Source organism: Corapipo altera, unplaced genomic scaffold (genome assembly GCF_003945725.1).
Source record: "Corapipo altera isolate COAL_440 unplaced genomic scaffold, ASM394572v1 23b, whole genome shotgun sequence".
Taxonomy (NCBI): Eukaryota; Metazoa; Chordata; class Aves; order Passeriformes; family Pipridae; genus Corapipo; species Corapipo altera.
In genome coordinates this window covers 5,544,002-5,557,745 of record NW_020884885.1, presented here as the reverse complement: position 1 = coordinate 5,557,745, position 13,744 = coordinate 5,544,002, and the positions used below count along the sequence as shown (strand labels likewise).

Sequence of the window (13,744 nt, the reverse complement as noted above, 5' to 3'; positions counted from 1 at the left end):
TTGAAGGTTTACATAAGGTAATTAATACAAATGGACCAACCTGTTGTTGGAGGATAGAAATTTGCAAAAGTGATCCCCACTAGTGCCCAGCATCTCCTACTGGATTTCAGTCAGGAGCAGCAGGAGCTGCTTTGCAGGAGTGACAGCAAGATGGACACCTCAGAGAACAAGGCTGGAGACAAGGTAGGACTGAGGTGCACCTAGGAACAGAGACAAGTGTGGACATTCCCTCCACATAGCCCAGGCATTGCTGCTGCTGAGATGGGCCTTAGCAGGCCAAGCTAGGGCCTCTGAGGAATTGTGACGGCTCTGACCATTGTCCAAGTTTTTTTCTCTTTCTTATAGATTGCTTTTTAAAACAAATAAACAAACAAAACAAACAACAACAAAAAAAAACCCACAAAAAACCGCCAAAAACCCCCCACATAATCATTTCTCAGATGGTATTCTACAGGAAAAAAAGACTACAGATAAAATAAGACAGTGATATGACAAGGGCATGTTCTTGGCTCTTCAAGGTGAAAGCACAGCAATGCTGGGTCCCAAGGATCCCATTACACCTCTGCTTTTTAACATACGGCAGTTGAGTGGAGCTCAGCACCCAGCGATGCAGGACTGCTTCACACAACCACAGAATGGTTGGTGTTGGAAGAGAGTATTGGTGGTCATCTAGTCCAATGTCCTGGCTCAAGCAGGGTCCCCTAGAGCACGTTACTCACAATTGTGTACAGATGGTTGCTGAGTATCTCCAGAAAAGGAGACTCCACAACTGCTCTAGGCAAGTGTTCCAGTACATAGTCACCTACATAATAAAGAAGTTCTTCCTTATATTCAGGTAGAATTTCCTGTGGTTCAGCTTCTACCCATTGCCTCTTGTCCTACTGCTTGGCACCACTTGGAAGAGCCTGGCTCTGTCCTCGTGACACCCTCCCTTCAGATACTTAGACATTGATGAGATCTCCCCCCCTCAGTCATCTCTTTTTGAGATTGAACAGGCCCAGTTCCTTCAGCCTTTCCTCTAAGACTGATGGTCCAGTCCCATAATCATCTTTGTAGCCCTTCACTGGACTTGCTCCAGAAGCTCCACATCTCTTGTACTGAGGAGACCAGAACTGGACACAGGACCCCAGATGTGGCCTCACCAGGGGTGAATACAGTGGCAGGATCACATCCCTCGACGGGCTGGCAACGCTCTTCCTAATGCAGCCCAGGATTCCATTGGCCTTCTTGGCCACAGTGCTGGCTCATAGATAGCTTGTTTTCCACCAGGACCCTCAGGTCCTTCTCCACAGCACTGCTCTCCAGCAGGTCAGACCCCAGCCTGTACTGGTGCATCGGGTTATTCTTCCCCAGGAGCAGGACCTCACACTTCGTTGAATTTCAAAAGGTTCCTCTCTCCCCATTCCTCCAACAAGTCAAAATCTTTCTGTAGAGCTGCACAGCATTCTGGGGAATCAGCCACTCCTCCCAGTTTTGCATCATCAGCGAACTTGCTGGAGGCACTCTGTCCCTTCATCCAAGTCATTGATGAGCAAGTTAAACAATACTGGGCCCAGTCTTGATCCTTGGGGGACACCACCAGTGACAGGCTTCCAATCAGACTGTGCCAGTGATCACAATTCCCTGAGACCTGCCATTCAGCCAGTTCTTAAACCACCTCACTGTCCACACGTCCAGTCCACACTTCCTGAGCTTGCCTGTGAGAATGTCATGGGAGACAGCGTCAAAAGCCTTGCTGAAGTCCAGGTAGACAACATCCACTCCTCTCCCCTCACTTATCCAAACACTTGTCCCATTGTAGAAGGCAATCAGGTTAGTTAAGCATGATTTCCCTTTGGTGAATCCATGCTGACTATTCCAGATCACCTTCTCGTCTTCCACATGCTTAGAGATGGCCTCCAAGTTAAGCCATTTTATCACTTTTCTGGGGACTGAGGTGAAGTTGACTGGCCTGTAGTTCCCTGGGTCCTCTTTCTTGCCCTTTTTGAAGACTGGGGTGACATTTGCTTTCTCCCAGTCCTTGGACACCTCTCTTGACTGCCATAACATTTCAAACATGATTGAGAGTGGCCTAGCAATGATATCTGCCAGTTTCCTCAACACTCATGTGTGCATCCCATCAGGGCCCACAGACTTGTGGATGTCAAGTTGGACTAAATGGTCTCTAAACCAATCCTCCTCAATCAAGGGAAAGTCCTCCTTCCTCCACACCTTCTCCCTAGGGTTGGTGATTCACCAGTCTTGAGTGTGGAGGAAGCGATCCTTGAATACTGGCCATCTCTCTTGGACCCCTCTTCCCATTAGCACATTCCAACAGGATTCTTCCAAGAAGGCCCCTGAAGAGGCCAAAATTAGCTCCCCTGAAGTCCAGAGCTGCAATCTTACTCATTTTTCTGCTTCCTCCTAGCAGGATACTGAACTCCACAATTTTGTGGTCACTACAGTCAAGGTTGCCCAAAGTCTTCACATCTCCAACCAGACTTTCCTTCTTAGTTAGTATAAGTCCAACAGCACACCTTTCCTCATTGGTTCTTCCACCACCTGTATCAGAAAGTTACAGTCAATGCTTTCCAAGAACCTCCTGGATTGCTTTCCTGTACTCCTGCCATACTAAAGTCTGATCTCAAGCCAATTCTCAAATGGGGCATTCTCATTAGCCTGAGGACTGTGGCACTGACTTAACACCCAACAAACACAAACAAACCACTGGCTACAAGGCAATAACACTTCTGACCAAGGAGCAATTTTGGAATAGCCCCAAGAGAGCACCTATCCGTCTTTGCCAGGGAAAAGAACGCCAGGGAGAAGGGTAGAGAACACAGAGTTAGTGCTCCAGTGATGCAGGCTACTAGCTGCAAACACAAATGAAATTGTTCATGTTCAAAGTAAAGGGTTTTTTACCCTAACCCTATGTTAACATGCCGCATTTGCAACTCTTTCATTATGGACTGTGAAAGTCCATATCTGACCTGGAGAGTTCTCTGACAGAAAATAAACCAACAAAACCTCATAGCCTGGTGTGAAGGAATCAGACTAATTTTTCAAGGGATACCACTGAAATCTATTCTTTCTACACACTTTTTCATGTCAGTCCCATCCACTCAAATGCAAGCAGAAAGTCAACCCTACAACACTACAGAGACTGAAAAACAGTTTGTCCTCTCAACCTTCCTCTAAGCACATGTTTGTGATGCATCAGCCAGAGAAGGGAATCCAGCTTGGTCTTATAAAGAAATTTTAGCTACACTTAGCCGAGAAGAAGGAAAACAAACAATTTATTTAGGCTTTCAAAAAAATTAGAAGTAGTCACACACAGCCTCCAACTAAGAGCTTCACCAATTACTACCTGAAGAGTACTTCAGTTCCTCCCTCCAGTACAGGCAGTTTGCTGTACTATCAGGGGCTAACTCATATCAGCCTGCATCCACACACCAGCAATCCAGATACAAATGCATCTCTTAAAAATATAAATGGCTTCTAAATTCCAACTTTCATGTTCAAAGACGCTTTCCCACAGCTGTTTTTCTGACAATAGCCATACTTGCAGTATTCTGGACTCCTCAGCAGCTAAAGTGATTGAAAATGGGAAAAAAAAAAACTGAAAACCATTTGTGCTAACCATTCTCTCACTGCCATGCACAAGGAGGAAATCAGCAGCCTTCAACTTCTTGTTTATGGAAAAGATGGCCTATTAAGCATTTAAAAAGTACTCCCAAAAATATGCTAAAAAAAGAGGGTACATTTGCTTCTCACTCATTTTTTCCTTTTTATATTTTATTCTTTATTATAGAGCACATCTGCTTTTACCCCAAGAAACATAAGCACACTGGACTAGACAGGCAGCCACTGACAAAATGCAATGAGTCACAGCAAGAGTTCTCTCTCTTATCTGATCAGAGTCCTCACACCCTCCCAAAACCCAGAAGCTGCAAAAAAATATGGCTCCCATATGTCAGAAAAGGATCGGTGAACTTTAAACTGGAATAACCAATTAAATATATGCTCCGAAAGCAAGAAAATAATTTTTTCACAGTTCACCTCTTTAGAGTTTCTGATACAGAAGTGTAATGATAAAATTTTAAAGACAACAACTTTTACATTTTAATCCATAAATACTGTCAGCATTTAATCTCTCTGTATATGTAAATTCAACACAAACAGCTTAACACTAACTTAGGAGATTCCCATTAGTGTCCTCAAACACCTTGACTGCTGTAAGAAAATCCTATTGTAAACAAGATTGCTCTAAGAAATCTCTTACAGACACACTATCCCATGTGTTTCATATAAATTAGTCCATCTAGGAGTCCTTATAGATCTGGGTTTTATACATAACAGAGAAAGAAAAAGAAATACAAAGTTAGAAGAAATTCTGTGAAACAAACTATTTCTTGAAAATATCACCTGAATTTAATAACACAAGTTCATATATCAACTTTCATTCTTTATTTTACTATATAAGTTGTCAACTTAATAAGCAAAATTTGCAGTGCAAAAGATTTCTTGCACATCTGAGATAAAAATAAAGTTTGTTATAGTATGGAAAAACTACATCTCAGAAGACATAATATACTAAATGAATTCCAATGTAAATATCTATCAGCACTGCTCAGCTGAAATACACTTCTGAGTGACAATAAATGGAAATTACCTTTATGCTATGTAATTAATTTATTTCAAGGGCAGCTTATAACAGACATGTAGTATTAATGTCAAATTATGAGAGATTCAGAGCTTTAGCACACAGTCACAGAGTAAAATATAGCTTCATATCATTAATACCTAATTAATTTCTTTCTAATTAGTGAAATACAACTAGACTACATGATTTTTCACACACCTGAGAAATCATATAACCACATGATTTGCTGAACTGATAATTACCTAATAGGAAAAATCCCTACCTACTCTGCTAGAATATTTAGATCAAATAGGTCATGTTATTAAGGTTACAGGAGGGAAGGGATAGGGAAGGAAAAATTACTTACTCTGAATTCAATTAGAACCCATTAGTATTAGGTTGATATTTCTCATCCATTACATAAATCTCTTTAAAACTGCACTGTGAAGAAACTTACCATCATGTTCTTTTTCTGGTTAATTATTATTCATTAAACCAGGACTTGGGCATGCCAAGCAAGGTATGTATACTAGAGGACAACATACAGTGTATCATAGAAGTGATCTTGTTGATCAAGGTGAATACATCAACCAGAGGATCCCCAGGCCCTGGCTGGGATAGACTCTGCTTTCGACTGGTGTAGCTCAGTCCAAGCACTGCACAATTCACCTCTACTCGTCCTTCACAATTAAACCTGCATGATTAGCAAAGTAACTTTCCAAAGACGAAATGATACAACACCTACCTGAATGGAGCAAAAGCCAGGAAGACTGGAGCTGAGATCAAAACTCCACCATCTCCACCAGTTCACTTACTGGTGAGGAGGGGGAAATACTGGTGTTAAATGGCACCGCTGACCACTGTGCCCAGCAGGTCAAGATTCTGCATGTTCCTCCCCTGAACCAGATGAGGAGGACATAAGGGCTAGTGAAACAGGGGCAGGGCGTCCCCACGGAGGGAGCCACACCACAGTCAGCAGTGACAGACTGAAGAGTCTGGTGCCACTCTGGATAGCACAGCATTGCTCCCCTGCATAAAGGGGCAGCAAAGGAAGTCCACTTTTTATCAGTGATGTACAGCTCCCAAAGCATCTGAAAATCCTTCCAATGACTGTTTCGGACATCAAATTGTAACAGAAGTTACTCTGAAAATAGTTTCCTAGTAGAAGACCAACCCAGACCTTTTGCCCCTCCTTGCAAGTGCTGAGCACTGCAGTACTATCAACAATACTCAGTGCATTGCCTTTTTTAAGGAAGGAAGTATAAACACTTCTAGCAACTGCACTTAATGTTCAAATTTTTGCCAAACAAATTCCTCTTTGTTTGTGGGAAAGCATTTTTGTACACACTGGGAGAATTCAAGGACGCTAAAGGACCCTATTCCTCCTCTTTCTGAGGTACCAGTGCACAGGGAGCCCTGTGCTGAAGCAGTAGAGCTCAACACTCTCATTCTGCAACTGTCAGGACGAAAGGCAAGTATCCATCTAGGCTAGTGAACAAGCAGAAACTCTTCTGCCTCACTCTGACAGAGCAAGAAGAAAGGACCTAATTCCAGACACTCCCTTCTTCTTCTCTTTAGGGAAACTGGGATCCTGATGAAGGCTGTGATTTCCAGTTTCTACTACTCTTACAGACATTTTCTAAAGGTGCAGTCCCCTTGCACCTTAACTAAGTGCTTCTCCTGTGGAATATTTGCCTCAAAGCATCCTACAGATATATCTATGTTTCCACACAGGGCAGGGAGCAAGCTCTGGGCTCCTGATCACCCACAGTGCTCAATCGCTAGTTTGATCCCAGGTTCTCTTTGGGAGAGCTCCAAACCTAAGGGGACATATGTCTGGGAACACAGATCTCCACCATCAGTACTTGCTCCAGAGCATCAGCATGGATGATCTTATGTAGGATTTGGCTTCCTACTTAGCCATTCCTGCATCAGTCTCTCAATAGGTTCTGGAACACCATACAGCTTCCCAGCATGTCTCAAGTCCTGCAATGCATAACCTCATCCTTCTGGTCAGCTGCAGGACAGTCTCACAGTTTTTATTAAACACTGTGCTTGGAAAAAAACTATACGCAATGATCATTGTATCTTCAGGCCACAGAGAATACCATCTGGGGGCCAGAAGTCTGAGACCCCTCTGGCCAAGCATGTGCAGTGTGGACAAGGCCATCATTTAGATCAAACTAGCTCTCAGACGTGTCAATCCAAGCTACTTGGTTTCCTGCAGACATATACAGTCCGCAAATTTAAACTCAGCCCCCTGTGTAATCCAATGTGAGCATTCTGTAGGCTTCAGTGGGTACTTCTCTCCAATCACTTGCTGTTCCCAATTATGTATGTCCATTAATAAAAAGAACAAATATTCACAATGTGGTAGTCTAAGCAGAATATTGCTTACCGGGGTCACCAAGGTCTCATACCACTTCCAAAAAGGATGCTCTCCATGGTCTTGAGCAATTTTCTCTCCAAGACACCTGTGACAGTGCTCATCCTGTCACACAACTAACAGACGACACTAAGGATGGACAATTCCAGTTGTTTCGTTTGTGTTAGCCACTGGTGATCTGCCTCAGTCACGTGGCAGATGATCAGATTGCTTCTTGGTATACCATTGAGTAGATTACTTTCCTCTCCTTTCCTCATGATGCTACACTCCATTTCCATTTTATGTATTTCTAAATCTGCAGATATTTGTAGCTGTTTTAGAATGCTGAAAATACTGTCTGCAACTGGATGCTACACCCAGGAAATCTAGGAGTGGAAGCCAATATAAAGTAACTTTCTTGGCATCTGACACTAAGTAAGTCCCGACTTCCCTGATGCCAAATTAGAGGCATTCTCTCTTTTTTGTTTTAAATAAAGAAATATACCCTACCTGTTTTCTGGTCTGTCCACCGCAAGGTGTGCTGGAAGCATTGCTGACTTAACAGGAAGAACTTTTCCACTTTCAGAGTTCTCAATACAGTATCTGACAGATAAATAAGGAGAGCAAAATAACCAGAAGGAAAAACGGTATGGGGGTGGATGGCAGCAAATATTGACAAAGAATGGCTGATTAACTAGGCAATTTTTTCCCTTTATGAAATCAATCATTAAAATGGGCACTTGCATACTAAATTTACTTTTAATGGACCAGAATGATGTTGTACCCAGGAAGAAACTGCCTCCAATACATCCACCCCTCTTCCAAAGAATTCAGAAAAGAAATGCAGTATTTACCTGTAATCAATCTCCCTTCCAATAAAATAATACTGGTGTGAGTGCAAGGGCTCTTAGAAAGGCTCTGAGCCAAAACCCTGTTACCAAGGATAGCTGCAAAGACTGTAACAGCAAATATATGCTGAATATTGAACTGAAGCAAGTGTCAGTGCTATTGAAATTTAGAAATGCAAAGAGATAGATATAGCACAACTCTGAACTTCATGTGAATTGGTGATCTCAAGCTACAGAGTATTTACAACGCACTATCAGCCTGCAAAGAGCAGTTACAAAGCAGAGAGCTGAAGCTGTATTTTGGCTTTTTGCAACAATGCCAACTTATTGGTCAGAATCATTCCCTGTGGAAAATGAGTAACTGCACTGATAATACAGAGCTTGAGGGTAGACTTCTAATCCATTCTCCAGTATAAAGCTGTCTTTGAAAAATCATTTTGCATTAGGTCAGTTAAGGTGTACTAAGAGCATCCTGTTCTATGAAGTTGGTCCATCAAAGACACCATCTCTGCAAGTGCCTTGCACTTTATGTACCATAGAAAACACTAATTGCAACCACAGTAAGCTACTTCTGGGGGATGGGCTGCATGTTGTATTTTACACTGTACCTAGTAAGCTGAAAACAACTGAAGAAAATTGATTCAAAGATACAACTGAATGAGAAGCAAAAATAATGGATGTTTTAATACAGACTGGCAAGAAAGTACTAAAATAAAACAAACAAACAAACAAACAAAAAACCACAGGCCTCAGTGTCTGTTACATTCCAAATTCAAATTTACTCCACTTAAACTCCGTTTCAAACAGAGATCACTAAAATGAAGCTCCCTTCAAGCAATCTTATGCAAGTTGATAGAAGTAATCAACCCCTGCATTGATCGGCGACTGCACAATCTCATTTAAAGCACCCCAAAGTGCTGAGAATTCTTGCTGGTTGTACATCTCAAGAGGAGGAAAAATTGCAAGTATGCTGCAATCAAACTAAATGTGAAATTTACTACCCAAAAGCATATGTGTCCTTGAAGATGTGGCACCATGCAATACCCCTAGTGAAAGTGAACACAACTGGTTGCATCTCACCTACTTCAAGGACATGATGCAATATACTACGACTTCAGTGCCCTCCTGTTTATCACAACAGCACACATCCTTTTCAGATGCAAATTATACCCAAATCACTTCAGTAATTGCAATGTAAAAAGCATTTAAGTCACTCCTAAATTAGCTAGCTCAAGTCCACACTCCCATACAGTTCAGCAGAGTCTACAAATTCCACTGCTGAGGTTCATCTAAACTTGAACTTCAAAATGCCAGAACTGGACTACTATAAATACCAATATATGCTACATACATTATAAATACTAATATACTTTACTACTGCTGCTGTTATACTATAATACTCCGATAAAGACAGTTCCTTTAATTGAGCTAATGTATGTCCATGCCAGTTTGCTATTATACTAGTGAACCCATAATCTGAAACTATTTTCCTATCTGTGACAGAGATATTTTCTTTTACGAAATTATAAACTAAATCACAATGAAATTAAGTGACTTCCCACATTCATATAACAAATGAGACATAACAAATTGGACATATCAACCCCAGCTTTCAAACCATTAGTTACCACTTGCTCAACACACACCCCAATAGCCCAGTAGGTCTGTAGTAAACAGTCTGAGGAGCTTTAAACTACCCTGTGAACCTTTCACCACTGATACCAGGTCCTATAAGCATAGTAAAAAAAGATTAAATATTGTCCTTTTCCACTGGGATATGTTTTTAGTGTGGAACTGAAGATTCCTACAAAAATAGGGAACTAATTTCTCTTCACTGCCTCATGGTCCCCAGTACACCCATGTAGGCAAAGGACAGTACCTGTGCCTTACTCTGCTGCTCCTAAGTCTAGGAAGAGATAGCTGTTTCCAGCATGACAATGCAGAGCTCCCAGAATGTCAAAGTGTCAGAACCTTATTGCTTACTTAAATTTTAATCTGCTTTTCTTTCTTCTCTCCACATTCTTTGCCACTAGCTAGAGAGATGTTAAAAAATAGGATGAGATATGATGCAACACAAGTGGATAGCAGCAGTCTCTCGACTCCACAATCTTTCTAGAGCTTGACAACCAACAAGTAAAACACAAATTAGCTCCTCTTTCTTGCTCCTCTTCATAGATAGAGCACAACAACAGAAATTAGTTCATTCCTCAGTCACCACAATATGCTATTATTCCATCTGAAATCAAAGAAACGTCTTTTCATGGTAAAATTCATATAGATTAAGAAACATTGTGGATTCACTAACATTAATATCATCCTTTATAAATTTAAAAGCCACTATATCATTAAAGGAAAATTGCGATCAAACAGTTTAGAACTCTCCAAGATATGTCTATTACTATCTTTTAAAAACACTCCAAGGTGATACCCAACACCACCTACAGGCACTCAGGTGTTTCTGAATGTGCTTGGCCGGCACAGCTCTGGTCAGCTTGTCTCTGATATGCTGACAGAGATGCAAGTGTTTAGGGTTAAAAGTACTACTACACCTTCAGTAATAACACTGGCCCAAGATCTCTTGCTTACATTTCGTTTCACGTGGCAGAGTGCTGTCTTACACCACATTGGTGACAGCAGCTCAAAGTATGACATCAAGAAACACCCAAATCATCAATGTAATTTTCTTATTGTACCCAGGTTATCTTTTTAATTTTAATACTGTGGTATGAATTGACACAGACAATAATGCAGTCATGAAGAAGCTGAGACGAGTCCCATAAGGAACCAGGAGCATTTCAGTTCCAACAACTAGGTGCAATATTTGTCCCCTGGACAGTCCAGTGCTGCTTAGTGAAGTGGACTCGTTTGTTTCTACAATCTCCCCTCTAGAGCGTCCACATGTGCTTGCAGAAATGCAACTGAAGCTTCAGGTGATAAGCATAAACAATACCACAACCCATCATAAGGGCAAAACTAACACTGGGCAAGGGAAGAGCAGCTTGCTCTTGTTCTGCTGCCACTTTACAACTGCAATGTTTGATTTAGATATCACAAGTATACCTGGGCAAAGCCTCCAGGTTAGCTATCCTCATTCTTGAAAAGCTGAGGACTCATTACAAAGGAGAGAAAAAAAGTAACCGCCCCTTAACAACGTTGTATTCCTGTTAGAATCCTGCGGAGCCATGGTACCACAAGTTTCACCACAGAGTAACTAACAGCATCCTAACGTACATGTTAAAATGACACACTGCAGCTATTTTCTCTTCCCGCTACTCCACATACATCAGCTTCTTCTCTTTCCCCGCCATCTGTTTGCTGCAGTCTGCTGGGACAGGAGTGCCCTCTCCTTTTCTCCCCTTTTTGGCTGCTCGAAGGGACGACAACAGAGCCTAGCATTTCCAGTTCATAAACTCAGCCTTCCTCCAGCTGCCTCAGAAACATTAACAAAAGGAGAGTTACTCCCATAAATTAAAAGTGCTCTGCTCACCTCTGCCATACCAGTGTGCTCCACCAGAATTCCATGCTAGACGCTGAAACCACCTTGGAAGTGGTTAGCAAGGAGGTAACTGCTGCTTCAAGAGGACATACCTTTTCCTCTTATCCTCAAGTATCATCGATTAAAATAGATATCTGCATCATGGGAACTGTCAGAGAGAAACTAAGGCAAGCAGCGTTGACAATGACTATAAGCAGCTTCTTATTGCACCTTTACTTAGAAGGGACGGGTAGTAATAAAAAAAACCAGAAAAATCAGTCAGGTAGGTGAACAGTAATCTTCAAACATCTATTACTATAAACCTCAGTATAAGACGTGTAGCAAACAACTACTTCTCCTTCTAATAGAGCTCAGAATGGGAAAAGGAAGGGCTGTCTAAACTCCACTACACTTGTAGCCAGTTAGAAAGGAAACTGGAATGTTGGTCATCAATTGTTCTATCAGCCAAGTCATTAGAAAAAGGAACAGCTCATCTAAAAATAAAGTCAATATTGGCTGAGTCTAAACAGTTTCTTCAGCATTTCGCACGCATATTCAAGCAATGAACACTATTATTCCGTGCTTGTAACCACATGCCCCCAATAACTGTTCTCGAACATCCAACCTCTTTTTAAAGCAGATTTACAAGGAAATATAGTGCAAGTGTTCCAAATCAGGTGGTGAGAAAGTATTATGGATCATAACATAGTAAATAATTGCTAGTTCTTGCAATTTGCAAAATTAGAATAAATTTGGCATTAAAAAAAAAATTATTATATCAAATATACACAACCTTCCACTTCAAAACAAACCTCATTGGACTTTGAGAATATTAGAATGATATTAAATGTCTTAAATCCCCAAAGCTTTGAACTACAGTTAACCTCTTTCATTATGTTCTTCAGCAAGCAATTACAAAAATCACTATACCTTTACAAGTGCTTTTCACACTCACAGCTTACAAACACACAAACACACAAACGAAACGTAGCTTTCTTTGGGGTGGGAAACCACCAGTATCTGTTGTAACACACTGACACAAAGGTTAGTTTTACAGTATGACTTTATTTAGCAAAGATAGATTTTCCTGCTTTCCAATCTTTACACGCTGGGAGTCAGCAAATAAAAAAAACAATCAAAAGCAATTATGCCTATCTTTAATTTCAGGGAAGCATTCGAAAGCGTCATGCTGCTCTGCAGCACGCAGACTATAACTGGGATGCCGTTCTGGCAAGTCCCTTGCAGGTCAGCTGAAGGAAGCCCCGACTTACCTAGGCCGTCCCAGCGAGGGCTCCGATCGGCAGCGAGGGCAGCGCCGATGCAAACGGGACGCCAAGCTCCGAGTCACAGGCGCAGTCAGCTCCTTGGAGCGGCAGCCCTGTCTGCTATTATGTCTGCAGCGTATAAGGGCAGCGTACCGGTATCTATACAAAAATCTGCATCTTCTTCAGAGAAAAACACTTGAAGCTTCTTACTGGCACCGCAACCTACTCCTCTATTTATGCCATCACAGCTAGTGACTAAGAAGATGCTTTTAGTGTCACAGGAGATGAAGGCTCTGGAAGCAGAGTGCCTGGCAGCTTTACTCTCACACACCGATCTGTCTTCATGCAAACGCACTTTGTCGGCGGATGGAAGTGTATTATTGCCATACGCTACCGAAGCGAAACAGTTTCCAAGTTTTCCCACAGGGCACCAGCTCCCCCTTCAAGCTGTATCCCAGTGCTTGCTCCTTCTCGTCCTTCCCCGAAGCCTCCCCCCGAAAACACACACACACACACACCCCGCCTTGCACCTGTCCGCTACTCCCGACTGGGAGCGACCTCCCACCCCGGCGCCGCCCGCGCAGCCGCTCCCGCCGGGGCTCGGGGCTCCGTTCTCCGCGGCGGGACCAGCACCGGTATCCCGCTGCCAGGGCAAAGCCGACAGGCACCCGCTCGCCACACAAATGCGGATAAGCAGGAAAACAGCGGCAAGGAGAGCAGCCCACTCCCATTACCTTAGCAACCGCGCCGCCGCCGTCCCCGGCCGCCCCTTCGCCTCTCCTCAGGGACGGGGAAGCGCCTTCAGCATGGCGTGAGCCTGCGGGCGGGGCCGGCGGTCAGCCCGGGCTCCTTTCCGCGCCTCTTCCAAAAACCTCCGGTTCTCCTCAGCGCCTCTCAGGCTGCGGCGGGGACGGCGGCCGGGGCGACGCCGCTGCCACCGGAGCACCGCGGGCACACGGCGCCCGCCCCACCCAGCCCCGCGCTGCCGCCGCCCGACCCTCGGCCGGGCGGGCGGGGGCGGTGACGGAGCGGCCCCGGCCCCACCGCAGCAGCGCCCGCTGCGGGCGGCCCCGCCGCGCCTCCCCCGCCCGGTACTGCCGCCGCCTCCCCCCGGTTGCGAGCCAGCCGCCCTTTGCTGGTGACAGGGAGGAAGCTTCAGCCCCCGCGTCC

At 43.5% G+C, this 13,744-nt stretch overlaps 1 protein-coding gene across 5 annotated transcripts in view; it reads right to left on the bottom strand.

The window, feature by feature from the left end:
- Positions 1-13,525, bottom strand: part of RGS6 (regulator of G protein signaling 6) — a 265,004-nt gene extending 251,479 nt beyond the window's left edge. For 4 of the 5 annotated variants that reach the window (XM_027642017.1, XM_027642021.1, XM_027642022.1 and 1 more), the window contains exon 1: positions 13,309-13,525. The gene's annotated coding sequence lies outside the window, so the exon portion shown is untranslated. Of the gene's footprint in view, positions 1-12,580; positions 12,966-13,308 lie in introns of those variants that run through there. The other variant, XM_027642018.1, reaches the window with a different exon arrangement.
- Positions 13,526-13,744: the final 219 nt, after the last annotated feature.